The sequence below is a fragment of the Nicotiana attenuata genome, unplaced genomic scaffold, assembly GCF_001879085.1.
Source record: "Nicotiana attenuata strain UT unplaced genomic scaffold, NIATTr2, whole genome shotgun sequence".
Classification (NCBI taxonomy): domain Eukaryota; kingdom Viridiplantae; phylum Streptophyta; class Magnoliopsida; order Solanales; family Solanaceae; genus Nicotiana; species Nicotiana attenuata.
Window position 1 is genome coordinate 17,809 of NW_017673049.1, and position 17,808 is coordinate 35,616.

The following is a 17,808-nucleotide window of genomic DNA, read 5'->3' on the forward strand; positions in this document are numbered from 1 at the left end:
CAAAAAGGCCTTCAACAAGAATGCCATCAACTAACCACCATTTTAAACTGACAAGATTTTTCTTTGATTGAAACAGGGGCAGGAAATTTCGTTTGTTTCGGAGGAACTATCCGTAGGGGGAAGAGCAAGCATCAAACAAGTTTGATCGTAAACTTTCAGGGCCCTCCTGGAAAATGGGTCTTAGTTAAATTTCAAACAATCATGAATAGCATAGTTTAGCATAAAGGAATGTAAGTTGGTTTCAAAGTTTGCATGTTTAAGATAGGATTCAATTAGGAGTTGTCAGGACCCCCCCCCCCCCCTAAATAATGGGACCTAGCTTTAAGATTGCTGTTAGATAACAAGATGTAGCGAAAATAATACCTTTAGAAGATATAACTTAGATTTAAAATTGTTGTTTAATTAGGAATTGTCAGGACCTTCCTGGATAATAGGATGTAGTTTTAAGATCCTCTTAGATAATAGGACTTAGCAGAAGTAATACCTTGGATTTATAATTGTCGTTTAATTAAGAGTTGTCAGGACCCCCCTGGATAATAGTACCTAGCTTTCAAATTCTTAGTAATAGTTGGTAGAATAATTCAGTTTAACACTCACCTATGTGCTCAGCTACCAAACTGGGGCAGAAATTTTCTTTGTTTTTGTTTATTTTGTTGAAATTAGGAGCCCACCTGGAGAACATGGAATACATTTCAAGTTCATCAGTCAGGAGCCCGCCTGGAGAACAAGGGAATACATTTCAAGTCAGCAGTCAGGAGCCCGCCTGGAGAGCAGGGAATACATTTCAAGTTTAGCAGTCAGGAGCCCGCCTGGAGAGCATGGGAATACATTTCAAGATTAGCAGTCAGGAGCCCGCCTGGAGAGCATGGGAATACATTTCAAGTTTAGCAGTCAGGAGCCCGCCTGGAGAGCATGGGAATACCTTTCAAGTTCAGCAGTCAGGAGCCCACCTGGAGAGCACGGGAATACAATTCAAGTTCAGCAATCAGGCGTCCACTTGGAAAAGGGAAAGCATCTCAAAATACAATTCAAGTTCAGCAATCAGGCATCCACCTGGAGAAAGGGAAAGCATCTCAGATTACAATTCAAGTCAGCAACAAAAGAAGCTCGCGGCAAAAATGCGAGTCAACAGTCCGAGGTGGTCAATAGAAGTTAGTCACAATAAAGAAAAAAGGAGAAGGGCAAGAAGTTAATCCAAATGCAGAAGTTGATGGAAGAGATGAGCTGCTTAAGACATGACTGAAGTCATAAGCATGGTGTGGTGTCCAGGTTTGATCTGAAAAGCTGAAGAAGAATGAACTAGCACCAGCAACTAGCAAGCGTCAAGGTTCAAATCTAAAGTCTGTATGAAGAACCACTCAAGACTCAAGACCAAGCTTCAGAAGACTTATAAATAGGAATCTTGTAACTCATAGTTAACAGGCTTAGCTAGTCTTTTTCACTTCCTTTGATTTTGATGTAATAGCAGGACCGCGGGCTGGAACCTCAGCGAAACGGCACCTCGACGGGCTCTCCACCTCGGCATACTCCATCATCTCACTCACTTCTGAACTACACGTGGCCTGATTCCTTTATAGCCAAGGATATGTAGGCAGCTCAGATACCAGGGTTCGGTCACATTCCCCTTTTCTCTTAGTGTTGATCTCTTTTAATAAGGGTTGGGTCAAAAACCTGTCTAGTCGTTCTTTATCTGAAAACTCTTCGCGTTTCCAGTCAAAGAGGGGCAGTTGTAGACATGTGATTTTTGACCCTCCCCAAGATTTTTTATATTTTAGCATGTAAATATTTAATTTAGGCCTAATATAGCTATTTCAACTATTTTTGACTTCTTGACTTTATTTTCGTTATAAAAATGAAAAATTACAAAAAAAATATTTTAGCTTACATATCTTTCGTAAATTTAAATAAAAAATATACAAAATATTACTTATTTTTATCTTTACATAATCTCGAAAATACCAAAAAATATATAATAGTTTCATGTTAGCTTTTGCATTGTGTAGTATTTTTATCTTATTTTAAAAGGAGTCAATTAAGGTGTTGGATCATAATTTTAAGAGTTTTAGAGCCCAATTCTTGGCCCAATTCGGATTAGTCCATTAAGCCTAGGGACCCTTCTAGACTCTTCTTTGGAACAAAAACAAATAAAAAAAGACCCTAAGGACTTAACACAAAAAGACCTAGGGACTAATTGGCAAATACACAAAATGTAAACCTAGACTCTACACCTATAAGACCTAAGGAGCTAAAATACACAAAGGAGGAGAAGAAAATCAGTAGCGCCGCAATACAGACCCACTAGTTCCTCCATTCACCATCAAGCTCGCCGGAATCCAGCAACAATCTCCACAAATAGAACCTAACAGACCTTAGTACCATCAGATACAAGGCGCAGCAGAACACAAAAACGACCCCCCTTTCCTGAAACTCGATCTTCTTCTTCAACAAAAAGCATTCAATGGCACACAGACCTTGAATCTTCAGCCGATTTCCATGGATGGAAGCTAAGATTTCTTCATTTTCAACAAAGAGAAATCTGGCGAGTTTCGCCGTCCTGTTTCTGTCCAAGCTCAGTCGAGTCGAATCCAGCTAGAAATCTGGCGAGTTTCGAGATCTGGTCGTAGTTCCGTTCGAGGTTTCCGGTGAAATTCTGGTTCTACAGATCGAGGACATCATTTGGTCAGTATTTTCAGGAATTGTTACAACTGTAAAGGTCCTATATTATTTCAGATTTTCACCAGTGCTTAACTCTTTATTTGCTCTTTGGTTGAAATTGCTTCACATGTTCCAATCAGTTATTTTCTTACTACATGTTGTTGCGGCGTGTTTATGTGAGTTTTGTTATTTTAATCTGATTCTTTTATGGTTTAAATTTTTGTGCGCTTGATCTAGATAATTTCCATGTCCATTATAATTGTAAGTTCAGAATGAATGCTAGCTTAATTCTCAGAAAGTGTTAGTGTCTCTGAATTGCTCCAATATTACTAGTAGCCTTTCAAATTTTATAGTAAAAGAATCCCCTATTCTTGTATGTATTCTATAAAGGGTAATGTGGTTGGTTGAATCTTAGTGTCATCTGCTTATACATATATTCTAAATAGAACCATAATTCTGAAATCTTATCAAAGTTATTGATAAAGTTCAAGAAGAAGCAAAAAGCGGTGCAGGTACTACTTTGGACTAGTAATTTTCAGAAAGTTTATAACCACTTCTATTTTAGCATCAATATGGGGTTTTTTCATCGTACGATTTTCATTTTGTATATGTGTATAAAGAAAAGAATTTTTGAACAGATTGTTTGATATTGCTGCATGAAGCATTTTGGATTGGGTCAAGTTAATGTTTTGGAGTTAGGTCACGAATTAGATATAATTGTAAAGAGTAATGTGTTAGTTCATTCATTAATATTGAGGGAAATTTCTTTTAGCCACAGTGTGAATGTTTTATTTTGTGTTGAGGTAGAATACTTAGTTATATTGAGTATTATGAAACCCTTAAGCAGAATATTTTGAGGCGTGTTGTGCCAAGCAAAAATGACAATTGCATGGCCCTCGTTTTAATTAGTTTTAACTTAACCTTAGAATTCGAGCGTGCCATTTAGCGAATTTCCATGGCTCTCGCAAAGTTAAAAATGCGTAGTTGCTTTAGGCGCGTTATTTTAATAATATTACTTTCTTAAATTCGGGTGTGCATTTCATGTGACCCAAATCCAAATCTCAAAACGTTGAATAAAATGTGTTTCGGATTGCGGGTGCATTTCATGTGACGCGATCCAAAGACATGTTTTACACGACGTTCAATCTTCTCTAAAATGAATAAAAGCGGTTAAAATTTAAAATTTGCACATAGGTTCAAAATGTTCTAAAATCAGATAACTAAGCCAATTATAACAGTTGTGCGACCGTGCTAGAACCACGGAACTCGGGAATGCCTAACACCTTCTCCCGGGTTAACAGAATTCCTTACTCGGATTTCTGGTTTGCGGACTGTTAAACAGAGTCATTCTTTTCCTCGATTCGGGATTTTAAACCTGTGACTTGGGACACCATAAATCTCCCAAGTGGTGACTCTGAATCTTTAATTAAATAAATCCCGTTTCGATTGTCCTTTAATTAGAAAAACTCCTTTCTTATACCCTTCCGGGGGGTATAAGTAAAAAAGGAGGTGTGACACCATGCTGCACTGTGTCCTTAAGGACAAGCAAATAAGAGTCGTCATAATGACACTCTCTAATGCACTCATACAAAGAAGACCGAGCAATCGTGCAAGCTAGAACAGGAGTAGGCCCCAAAAAATCTAACCTTACGAACTCATTGGCCAAGGCCTGAACATTTGATGCTAGCGGTCTCTCACCAACAGGAATATATACAAGGCTACCCATACTCACAGCCTTTCTATTCAAGGCATCGTCTACCACATTGGCCTTCACAGGATGATACAAAATGGTGATATCATAGTCTTTCAGCAGCTCCAACCAACTCCGCTGCTTGAAGTTGAGATCATTTTGCTTAAATAAGTATTGTAGACTCCGATGATCTGTGAATACCTCAGACGACACTCCGTAACGGTAATGCCTCCAAATCTTCAATGTATGAACAATTGTTGCATGAACGTGGTATTCTTATCATGAACCTTCAACTGCCCTGATGCGTATGTAATCACCCGGCCATCCTGCATTAATACTGCATTGAGCCCAATACTTGATGCATCACAATACACAATGCAGGATCCTGAACCTGTGGGAAACAACAACACTGGGCTATATTCAAAGCACTCTTGAGCTTTTGAAAGCTCAACTCACACTCATCGGACCACCTGAATGGGGAACCTTTCTGGGTCAATCTAGTCAATGGGGTTGCAATGGATGAAAACCCCTCCACGAATCGGCTATAATTACCCGCCAAACCCAGGAAGCTTCAAATCTCTGTAGCTAAAGTAGGTCTAGACTAGTTCTAAATTTCCTCAATCTCCCTAGTATCCACTTTAATACCCTTGGACGATACAACATGTCCGAAAAAGGCAACCGAATCCAAACAAAACTCACACTTTGAAAATATGACATATAACTATTTATCTCTTAAAGTCTGAAGTACAACCTAAAGATGTTGCTCATACTTCTCTCGACTGCGGGAGTAGATCAAAATATCATCAATGCCCGGAGCCAAGTCAATATCGAAGTTGATATCCTTGTGGGGTGGCATCCCCGGCAGGTCTGCAGGAAACATCTTTGCAAACTCACGCACAATTGGTACTGAATCCAATGAAAGAACCCCCGCACTAGAATCACGAATATAAGCCAAAGAAGCTAGACTTACCTTCTCGACCATACGCCGAGCCTTCACATAAGAAATAACTCTGCTGGTAAAATGGTAGGAGTCCCTCTCCACTCTAACCGAGGCAACCCCGGCATGGCTAAGGCCACCGTCTTAGTGTGACAGTCCAATATAGTATGATAAGGTGACATCCAATCCATGCCCAAAATAACATCAAAGTCTACTATATAAAAAAGTAGGAGATCTATAATAGTCACAAGACTCCTAATAGCAATCACACACAAGCGCTAAACACGGTCTACAGCAATATAATCTCCCACAGGCGTGGATACATACACAGGAGCACTAAGAGATTCACGAGGCACAGCCAGATATGAAGCAAATAGGATGACACTTAGGAATAACTAGAGCCCGGATCAAATAAAATTGAAGCATCACTATGGCAAACTGGAACAATACCTGTGATGACCGCGTCAGATGACTCGGCATCAGGTCTAGTTGGAAATGCATAAAAACGGGCCTGGGCCCACCACTCTAACCTCCGCCTCTTGGACGACCTCTAGATGGCGGGCCTCCAACTCAATTGGCCTAACCTCCACCTCTAATGACCTGACCTCCACCCCTTCATGATTGCAATAGTACCTTCATGATCGCGAAGTACAAAGTCTCAGACATCAGCAACAGCAAAACAAGTAGATTCCTTAAGTCCAAAATGATCTGTAGCCTATCTAAAACTTAACCGAGCCCCAAATATGCATACAAGTGTAATAACATCATACGAACTCGCTCGTGTTATCAAAACACCAAAATAATACCTAGAACAACGAATCGGACATCAAAATGCATGAAATTTTCAACGTAACTCAAGAACTTTCAAATTCACAACCGAGCGTCCGAATCCTATCAAATCAACTCTGTTTTGTACCAAATTTTGCAGACAAGTCTTAAATAGTAAAATGAACCTATACCAAGTTCCGAAATCAAAATTCGGACTCAGTAGCCATAAAGTCAACCTACGGTCAAACTTCGGAATTCTTTAAACCTTAAATTACTAGTTTTCAACAAATCACATCAATACAAGTTAGGGACTTTCGAATTCAATTATGGGCATATGCCTAAATTCATAATTACGATACGTACCCACTGATATCATCAAAATACTAATCTAGGTTTGTTTTCATAAAATGTTGATCGTAGTCAACTCAAATTAGTTTAAGGCTAAAATTTATATTTTCTTCAATTTTTTACATAAAGACTTTCTGAAATAAGATAGGAACTATGCACGTAAATTGAGAAATACTAAACAGAGCTAATCGGGGTCTCGAAAAACAAACATAAAGGATAAAACTCAAAATGACTTATCGGGTCATCACACCACCTCACATTTTCATTTCTACCACCCTCATCTTTTGGAGGTGGGAGTTCTAGACTAGCCAATACTCAGTCCATACAACATAGTCAATCTGGCTAGAACTTACCTATAAAATTTGGTAGCATATTCTTATCATGCAACACACCAGAAGAGAGTCTCCAGTTTATCCATCCCACCCCAATACGATGGGTGACATCTTCGTCAATCTCCACATTCCCTTGTATAACTGATCCAAGGTAATTGAAACTTTTTCTCTTAGGGATGACTTGTAAATCAAGCCTCATCTCTTCGTCCACTTCCTGAGTCGCACTGCTGAACTTGCACTCCAAGTATTTTGTCTTATTTCTGCTCAACTTGAAATCTTTAGATTCTAGGGTCTACCTATATTACAAATCTAAGGGAGGTGTTGAAGATATTAAAGACAAGATAGAAATTGAGAATAGACCCAACATAGAAGTAATTGTCAAACAATTGAAATAATCAATTACCCAATAATTATAATACTTAGAGACCTAAACTATAGGATTACCCTCAAGAGGAATGGAATTTCTCTTGTGAATACACCTTGCAAGAGTTTGTGTTAACAGGTTCGAAAAACATATTCCTCACAATTCTTTAATATTCAAAGATAAGCTAAGCTAAAAATGACCTCATCATATGTTATTTATACTAGGTCCAAATAATGTAAGAAAGGCATAAGTACCTTATCGGCTACAACCCTATACAACTATAAAATGGCAAAGAGTGGTCGATGCAGCTTTTACCCGAAAGGTCGGGATCGATATCCACATGGAGCTAATATTGGTTGGGAGTTGGGTTTCTATCCAATCTAGCTATGTGTGTTGCTCTTAATTGCACTTCTAACCATGTTTGGATTTGTTTCCATTCTACTTTTAATGCTACTAATTGCTAAAAGTAATCTAACTACAATATTTTGTAGGATTTTTCTGAATTGATAAAAAGCACTAGGGAAGTGACTTACACTTAGGCGAGTATCTAATGGGGTCTAGAAGTTGGGACAAGATTGTTATATTTGGGATCATGATATAACCTTTGCACATAATTACTCACTCAATACCTCTCGATAGTTTGAGTGACTTTACCCTAATTGACTTTCTCAAGCCCAATTGGGTGTTCGAACAATGCAAGAAAAATTGGTTCAAGTCAAGTATTACTATCTCTAGGTTTAACCATTTAATTGGGGCTTTCAATCTCTTGAATGCACCCCAATTCCTTGTTAGCCTAAATTTCCTAGACTTAGTCTCTCTTTCACAAGAAAAGTCTAAGTCACAGAGGCATGAATCAGTGTTTGCAACCACCAATTCAACAATTAAAGCATGAATCAAGCTAAATATCATTAACCCATAAACAATTAAGCCCTAAAATTGAAGACCCATTAAATACCCACACTAGGGTTGGGTCACAACCCTATATAATGGGTTTAGCTACTAATAATCAAGGTAGAAATCAAAGATCGATATGAAATATAAGCCATAAAAGTTGGTTACAAGAATAAAATCTAAGATTAATAGCTAAAGCTGCTCTAGAATTACTCTAAGTAGTAAAATACGGCTGTTCACGAGCTCCTCAAAACAAAAAAGATGACCTAAAAATGTGAAAAAGAACTATTTATACACAGCTGAAATTTCTGGACAAAAATACCCCTACGGAGGTTACACTGTCAGCAAAATAATAAGCGCCTCAGCGTAAGGACTTCCGCAGCTGCGCAAAACAATTGCGGACCGCGTTTCTTCACTTTTGTTCTTGGTTTTGAACTTGATTTTGCGGATAGCGTAAAAGATACCGCCTCAGCGTTGGCCTCAACCGCGGCTGTGCAATTTGGACGCGGACCGCGCTCCTTAGTTAGGCTCACTTTTCAAGGTCTCTGAACCTTGATCGCCGCTCTCAGCGAAATTACCACAGCGGCCGTGTCAGGTATTCCGCGGCCACGCTTTTTCATCGCGCCCAGCGGTCTCTATTACACCCAAAACACCTTCTCTGAACCTCAATTCTACGAACCGCATAATTGTAGCCACTTCAGCGGTGGATCTTCCGTGGCCGCTCTTTTCCTTCGCGATCAGCGCTTTTCTCTCAACTTGAACTTAAGCAATTTTAACTCCTTCATGAGTTGATTTTGTCTTTCTTGCCTCATTTTGACCAAACGCTGCAGATAAGCACATTAGGTCAGTTTTCGGGAATACTTTTACACATTTTTTATCCAAAACCTAAGCAAAAGAGAGCATAAGATATGCTAAAATCCATAGTTATCAACTCCCCAAAACTTAAGATTTTGCTTGTCCTCAAGCAAACAAAGTAATTCCCACCTCCTCAAGATAAAAGAAAGGAAAATTTCAGTTGTCCTAAGGTGATTTCATCAAGCATCAATTGGGACTAACAATTACCCTCAACTCAAATGCATTATTAACAGCACACAACCTTTTTAGTATGATAGACCTAGTAGGACACAAAAGCATCAAGATTTGGCTTAACTCATCAAGGAAACTCTTTCCACTACATAGGTAATTGTGGAACCCAAACTCTTGCTCCTCTACTCTCCATAAGCAAATCCTCACTTTAGATTGTAGCACTCAGAACAAGGATTGTGGAAAAGAACTCTCATCTCTCTCAAAGGAAGGTCACAAGTCCGGCTCTAAGTACCATAAGCTGGCCCCTTATGTGAATCACCACTAATGTAAGCTCACTCGAATCGACATCATATAGGGCTTCTGTGGGAATGTACTAAAGGCTTTTGGTTCAAGGTAGGATATATTGGTCTATGAAGGTTTCATCTTTCCTTAAGCACTTCATTTACTCATTTCGGCTTACACTTTCTTGACTCTTTGAGTCATTTTCTTCTTCCTTAGGGGACTAGAGAGACACACTGTCACTCTTTCTTGTTCATGTCAATCCTTTTTCTCCTTTCTTATCATTCCAAGCCTTTCATCATTGCTTTTTATTGAATCCCTTCATTTTTTTCTATATTATTCATTTCTTTTGACCTGTTGGCTTTTCTTTATTTTTCTTTTGCCTTCCCTTTTCTTCATTTTGTACCTTTTATCACTTTTGCATTCCTCGTCTCTCCCCCCAAACCTATGCTTTTTCCAATTGTGCTAAGGAAAGATCGGGTGCCAAGAGAGTGTCATTTTAGAACGGATAAAGGCTTGTATCATGGTTATTGAAAGAACAAGGGCTTCGGCTCAACGGGGTTGACTAGGGATATCATATTTGGTGGGCTACGGATGCTTTCAAGTTTCAATTTGGATCAAGGAGAGCCTATAATCATTTCTCAAATCGAGCTACACTTAGAATTTCGCCTAGACAAACATTCAGGGCAAGTTCTAGACTTATTGGCACGGGACTTGGACTTGCAAATCAATACTTCACCTCACAAGTTGTGGGATTGCTAACGAGACAGGGTCGAAGGCCCACAACAACCCTAGCTAAGATTGAGCAACACAAATGACTCCAAGAAGCCACTCGATGATTGTTTAATCAAAACAAGAGTCTAAAGGTCGCAACTAGCACCATTCCTTGCAAATCAATTTGTTTCTAACAATAAGGTTATCGCGCCCCCTTTTTCTCGCGAAATCGGGTTTATGGTATTTAGGAGGACAACTCGTTCCCTTTTGGGGAATTGGGGAATTGAAGAGTCGCCACCTAATGATTTAAGTGCATTAGGACACTTTAGATGAGCTTGATTTTGGATAACCAGAGATAGGGTAAGGGCTTGAAATTATTCCAAGGGGAAGGTGTTAGGCACCCCTCAGAATCCACTAGTGTGGTTCCCGGCCAAGCTATTGTTGTGACTTAAGTACAAATAACACATAGGCAAGTAGGACTTCAAATAAGAGGGGATTTTTTTACATAAAGGTTAGAAATAAACAAAGTCGGAAAACATTAAAGAGAGTTGATTTAGAAGAAACGTTTAAAGGATTTAAAAGAAACAAAGAAACAAGGGAAAGGGAGGTCCTAGGTTTATTAATAATATGGATCACCCCACACAACACCCCGTAATCACTCTTACGCGCGATGTTATCGCGTAGTCATCATATCCATATCTACCCTTTCCCACCCCTTTAAGGTACTAAAGCGCGGAATGGTCTCGTTTACTTATTGCATGCTATTACCCGCCCCAGTCCTATCAGTCCCGGAGGTACTTGGGACTACTAATCCTAAAGGGAGGAGATATTGGGCTTATTTGTGGTTTCAAAAGGTAAAAAATAATAAGGCGACAAACAAAACACATATAACAACTTTGGGAAAGCATATAAACAAATAAAGGCTCAGACAGACCTCCTTTAAACCAAAGAAAGCACATAGTTTAGCATGTCTTTCATGTACTGTTTAAGGTCTAATTAAACTTAAAAGGTTTGAGGTAGACCGATTTATTACATAGTTCAGATAAGAAGCCCGAAGCAGGCCTACCTGTTGGTTGTAGCTAGTAAAACCTGACTCAGTTTATAAGTTATCCTATGGCTTACCTAAGTGATAGACGAAAACCTATGGGCATGATATCTACAGATTTCAGAAAACAAGAATATGAACTAATTACATACTGATTTAAGAAAAGTTGCCCGTTCAAAGCGAGTTTTAGAACTGCACAAGTTCTACCATTGGTGATACATTATTACTACTAGTTTTAGACTTATAAACAAGTGAGGTGATTCAGATTCGGTTAAAGCTCCTATAGGCATGCTTTCTATGCGTTTGTTCACTTTAGAACACATTTTATAGACATAGTAAAAATGCATAAACCCTATAGGCATGACATCTAAATGCTGGGTTTTATATGAACATGACATCTGATTGCGTTTAGTTATTAAGACCTATAAACACGTTTGCCTAGTGAGAAGTGGATATGCAAGAATCAGAAAGGACCTATAGGCTATCCTCTACATGCATATGCATCCTATAGACATGGTATCTATACATGAGAGTGCAGAAATCCTATAAACATGTTATCTACATGAAAGAATGCAGGATTCTTATAGGCATGGTATCTATGTGAAAGAATGCAGAAATTCCTATAGACATGGTATTTATGTGAAAGAATGCAGAAATTCCTATAGACATAGTATCTATGTGAAAGAATGCAGAAATTTCTATAGACATGGTATCTATGTGAAAGAATGCAGAAATTCCTGTAGACATGGTATCTATATGAGAATGCTGAAATTAGAGACCCTATAGGCAGGTTATCTACATATGGAAGTGCAGAAAGCCAGCAACTCCTATAGGCAGGTTATCTACCCTTGCATACATGGTTACCCTTCCCTTTTTCACTAGCCAACCCCGAAAGTTTTATTACAAAGTTATTACAGCCCAGAAAAGTAAAATAAAGAAAAATACATCATAAATTAAAAATTACAACCAAGGAGAGCCTGATTCAAACTTCCTGTCTGAAGTATGAAGTAAACCAACTCCAAAGCACAGATTTCAAAGCCTTTCTCTCATTTGGGGTGTGACAAAGTTCCCTAAAAATCTCACATGGATTCCGAGCAGTGCTTACACCCCAAATACATTACCAGGCTAGGACATAGTGCAGTGTGGAAGGGCTAGCCCTCAAGTGTCCAAGTTCAGAGGGAACTCAAGGTCCCAAGGCAAGGCTCACAAGAGGGGGCAGAACGTAGGAACTAAGAGAGAGTGCAAGTTCAGAAGTGGAATTCTGAAAGGGGAAAAGGAAGAGGGGAGCAATTCACATTAACACACATAGGGGATAGGGAATGGGGGAATTTGCAAGAGCAAAAGAAAAGTAGGTTGATGGGCACACCCAGCAATGGGATATGCTGGCACACCCTCCAGCCTGTTTATATAGAGGTTAAGACCCCGTTGGGTCAAACTTAATTCATGGACAACAATTCATGTTGCCATGACTTAAGCCACAACTCTCAAACACATAGGGGAATAGGGTAGGGGAGCAAGGATTCATAACAGAAACAGACAGAAAGATATGAGCATACTTAATTTAAACAAGACAGTAAAATAGACATGGATAAAAGCTGTAAATGAACACGTTGTGGTGATGCTGAAACTTAAATTAGGACATACCAGTTTCAAAGAAATAAATAGAGAAAGTGCAGTAGTCTTGTAAAAGCCACAGTGCAAACAAGAAAGAGAGTAATTGTTCGGAAGACATTGTGAATTGTGGAGTGGAGGATTGTTAAATCGTGTGTGCTGTGTGTTAAAGAGTCGTGTATTCATAGTGTAAGAATCATGAGGAAATAAGGTAAGAAAATAGTTGAAGAACTGATTGTCAATCAATTACGCAAGACTCCCTTTAATTAAGGGATTCAAATTCGAACGGGTAAAAACCAATTAAGGAAAGAAATTAAATAAACACTTTGCTCACAACATGCAATTAAGGGCACATACATAAAAAGTTATTTAAGGACAAGGTTTTGAAGTACACGGTTTGTGCAAATAAGGTAAGAAGATCAATTAACCACCAGTAAATCAAATGGTCCAAGAATTTGTATGAATGAACCAAGTCAGAAAAAGTGAAGAAGGGTTTTACTTAGGTTGAGTAACAGGGAAAATCAGTAAACAATGGAAAGAAATCAATCAGGCTATATTCAGAAGGAAGCTTGAACTAATTGAAAATTCGAAAACCATTTAGAGGGAAATTCATCATATATAAAGAGCATGTGAGCATGAAAGAAGACTGGCATGTTACTGTAAAATCTATAGAGAAATCCAGTGTAGAAGTAAAAAGGTCAAAATCACATGAAAACAAGGAAGCCCCAAACTCAATTCAGAGTCTTGAAGTTGGTCTGAAAGAATTAGGGGTTTTGAAATAAAACCCTAGGGTTTCCACCTTGAATTAAGTACAGAGATGAGAAGGCAAGTAGTCGAAACAGGCTCAGAGGTTTCAGAACTGAAACCTCTTGCATATTCCTTTCAGCAGCAGAAACTCATAAGAAAACATGATAACAAAGTAACATGTGAACACGATAGAAGCATTCAAGGAAAAATAAAGGAAAAATACTGATAGGAACATTAGAAGAAGCATGCTTAAAGAGGCTTTTTGGAAGAACTTTAAACAGGGCTCAGTAGAAGGAAAATAGTAAAACACTTAAGAACATAGTAGAAACAATATAGTAGGCGAGACATAACAGAACATGGTAGAAAAGCATACACGAACATAGTACAGAAAACATAGTAGAAGAACATACGAGAACATGGTAGAAGAAAAAGCACAAGAGCACAGTAAAAGCATACAAGATCATAATATAGGAAAGCACAGTAAGAGAAGCATACAAGAACATGATACGAGAACACAGTAGAGACAAATACACACGAATGACAAAGAAAAATCATAAAAACACTTAAACACTTTTCAGAAAACCCTAAATCGAAAAAGAAAGGTTTTGATTGTGATTTTGAAAGAAGAGTTAGGGAAATCGTTTGAAAACTCAAGGAAAGCATAGATGCGCCACAGATCCAAAAAAATCAGAGAAAACCTCGAAAGGTTAGGATTTCAGAAGAACCCTAGAAATGAGAAAGGCTTCGAAAGGTCACTGATTTGCATCGGAGAGGTCAGAACCAGGCTCAAACAACCATGGTATGCCGGAGCAAGGGCGGAGATGACACTGAGACCTCGAATCGACGGTGGTCTGGGTTTAACCGTTCATAGTCAGCCCTCGAATCTTCAGGTATCAGGCACGTAAGAGCACCAGGAGGTAGGTGTAGGACCCTCGTAGCCTTGGAGGCCATAGATTTCGGTGGATTTCAGGGCGGAGGTGGCTAGGGTTAGAGAAGTTTCGAGAGTGTTTGAGAGAGGGGAGGGTTTCAGGGGCGGTGGATAATTGAAAATGATTTAGGGTTGGGGGTTTGGTAAATTAAAAAGGAAAGAATGTGTGTGAGCCATTGATCTGTTAGATCAACGGTTGGGATTAAAAGAAGAGGTCCGGGCGGGTTATTTGAGTTGGTCAGGGGCGGGTAATTTAGGAATTTGGCCGGGTAATTTGGGATTGGGATTGGGTTTAATTGGGGGTTGTTTCAAGCTAAAATTGAAACGGTTAGGGCTAGTATTTAAATAAGCCATTTTTCCCCTTTTTTATTTTATAAAAATAGCAAAATCATTTCTGGAAATAAATTAAAGGTACTAAATTAACTAAAAATGTATAAATATTAAATAAAAATACTGGAATCCATTTTGTAATTATAAACACAGTTAATTCTTAAAATAGGCTAATATTATAATTGTATGCAATTTAGCTTTAAAATACTAAGTAAATTTTTAAAAAATGTGCAAAAATTACCTTAGCTATATTTTGGTATCAATATGAGAATACAATAAGTGAATCAAAAAATGATAATTTGGGGAATAATTATTGGTTTTTTTACTGGTAAAATAGGGCAATAAGATTGGTTTAAAAATCTTTAAAAATTAAAAAAAAAATAGGGAAATTCTTGGACATACTTATATATGCATACCTATGCTATTTGAAAGGTATTTTGTATATAAAAATATACAGGGAAAAATTGGGTATCAACAAAGGTCAAAGGTAAATGTTCTAAGCCCAAGTGAAGCTTTGCCTGAGTGACTTTTATTCATTACTACTATTTACACAAAAACATAAAGAAAAACGGACTCAACCCCTTAAGAAGGTTGTCACGCCATCCATCATCGAGAAGAGCCACCCGGTTCACACGAATTCCACCTTTGGAAAGCATTGTGGCATTAAGAAAATCAAAGGCTTATTGATCACAAAAACTTGTAAAAGTAAGAAGCTACAAACTAAAAGGAAGCTACTAAATGAAATAAGAAGTTATGCTATTAAGGAAAATTGCAAAAGAAGTTATAAAGTAAAATACGAAAAGTACACTGAATATGTACAATAGGGATTGAGAGGAATATACATAACAGGGGAATGAATATATACATGGAAGAGAAACTTTATATACATACCAAAAGTAAAAAGTACGAGAATAACGGAAAATGGTATCAAGGTTATTACAAACCAAATATCCAAATCATCATCAAAATAGGCCACCCCCAAATAAAAAGTAGCATTGTCCTCAATGCTAGCAGCNTTTAAAAATCTTTAAAAATTAAAAAAAAAATAGGGAAATTCTTGGACATACTTATATATGCATACCTATGCTATTTGAAAGGTATTTTGTATATAAAAATATACAGGGAAAAATTGGGTATCAACAGCTGCCCATCTTTACCTAGGAAGGATGAAAGAGTTGTCGGGTAAAGATATGATGGCCAATTTGACCGAATGAAATGGTTTGAAGAGATTTGGCCGTGCTCTGGTTCCTGAGCTGCCTACATATCCCTGGTTTTACAGGAATCAGGCCATATGTAGTTCAGGATTCCGCCGACAGAGGTTTTTTTCAAGAACGGACGCAATATTCAGGTTGGGATGAGTGGTCAAGGTTTAGTAGGGCTGCGGGAACTAGAGCGGAATGCTCCTGCCGAGATGGCCGTTGCTCGCCGGTTTACCTACAAATAAACAATACAAGCGTATATTGTGCATATCTTTAAACATGATGCAAGTTCCCGTCGGACCATGAATGTTGTCTTTGGACGGTTAAGATGACGTCCTTAGACCATGATATCCTGGGCCTTGAAGTGTATAATAAAGGATTCGCAGGCTATGAAATGATGCTCTCGGGCAATGAGAATGATGCCTCCGAACGATGATGTCTTTGAATTATGATATGCAAGAGATTAAAAGGGGTCCTCGGGCCATGGCATGACGTTCTCGGGATATGGAAATGGTGCCTCCGAACAATGATGCCTTTGGACAGTTTGGCGATCTTTCAGCCCATGAGATGCAGTAGGTGACGATCTTTCAGCCGATGCAGGATGTAACTAAAGGGGGCGATCTTTCAGCCGATGCAAGATGTAAATAAAGGTGGTGTGAGCACGTGATTTTTGCCCAAAGCAAATTATTCCAAAAGTTTCAAATAGAAAGATTTTACAAGTCTTGTGAATTTTGTGGAATCTGGTGTTAATTGATTGCATGATAATTCATATGAAAATAAAAAATATACATTTGCATTTAGGATTTAATTTCATATTTTAGTATTAATTAGAGGTTAATTTATTTTAGAACAAAATGTAAAGAAAATAACAAAATGGTCCGTTTTGCATTTTTTTTAGTTCAAATTGGTATTAGTTTGTATCTTTCTTTTAATTAGGAATTAATTAGGAAATCTAATTTTTAGTGTTAAGTTGATGGTGAGCATTTTTAATAAAATCAAAATATATACAAAAATACAAATCAAAATAACAAAAGAAAAAAAAAAGAAAACAAAATCAAAAAGGAAAATAACATAGAAGAAGTCCAAATTTGGGCCATTTGCAAATTAAATAATCCCAGGCCCAAATCTGATCCCTTTCTAAAACCCGCCCAGGCCCAAAATTAAATCAGCCCCAAGCCCAATCCCAGATATTACCCAACCCCACCCGGTCCAGCACCATCTTAAACAAAACGACGCAGTTCAGGCAAGCTCAATCTCAGCCCTTCACTTCTTTTGATCCAACGGTCCACACCCTTCCTTGGTTAATTATTAAACGGTCGGGAATATTAATTAAATCAAAAAGACCGTCTCTCTCTTCCTCGTACTCCCTGTAACACCACCGCCCCCACCATCCCTCCGTCTTGGACCGCCGCCGGAAATCGCCTCACGGCGGCGGCCGGTCTCCAAACGGTCCCAAATTTACACCGCACCATCCTCTCACTCTCCTCTTTCTAAATCCCCAAGCCTTTTTCTTCGAATCATAGTCGATCTCTTTAAATCTGTGGACGCCGCCTCCGCCGCCTACGGCGCCGTCGCTTCCAAACTCGTCCAAACTAACACCCCTGAACCGCCTTGTTCTCCTCTTTCCAAACCCCCAAACCCCGTCCCTCGAATCCCCGCCGAACTCCTCGAATCTCCGATCAAAGTTCCGGCCAAAACCCTAAAGTCCCCAAATCCTCCCAAAATCGATACCCCTTTAACCACCAGACCTCCCTCATCATTAACTCATACTTAGAAACCCTCGAATCTGCCCGGAACATTACAAACTCTGAATCCCAAATTCCGGCAGAACCCTAACTCAGAAAATCTTGGGGATTTTGGACCATAATTTCCCTAATCACGTGTTTTCTTTTGAAAACACACGATTAGGGATGTTACGTGTCAAGAATCCCGGAGGATTCAAAC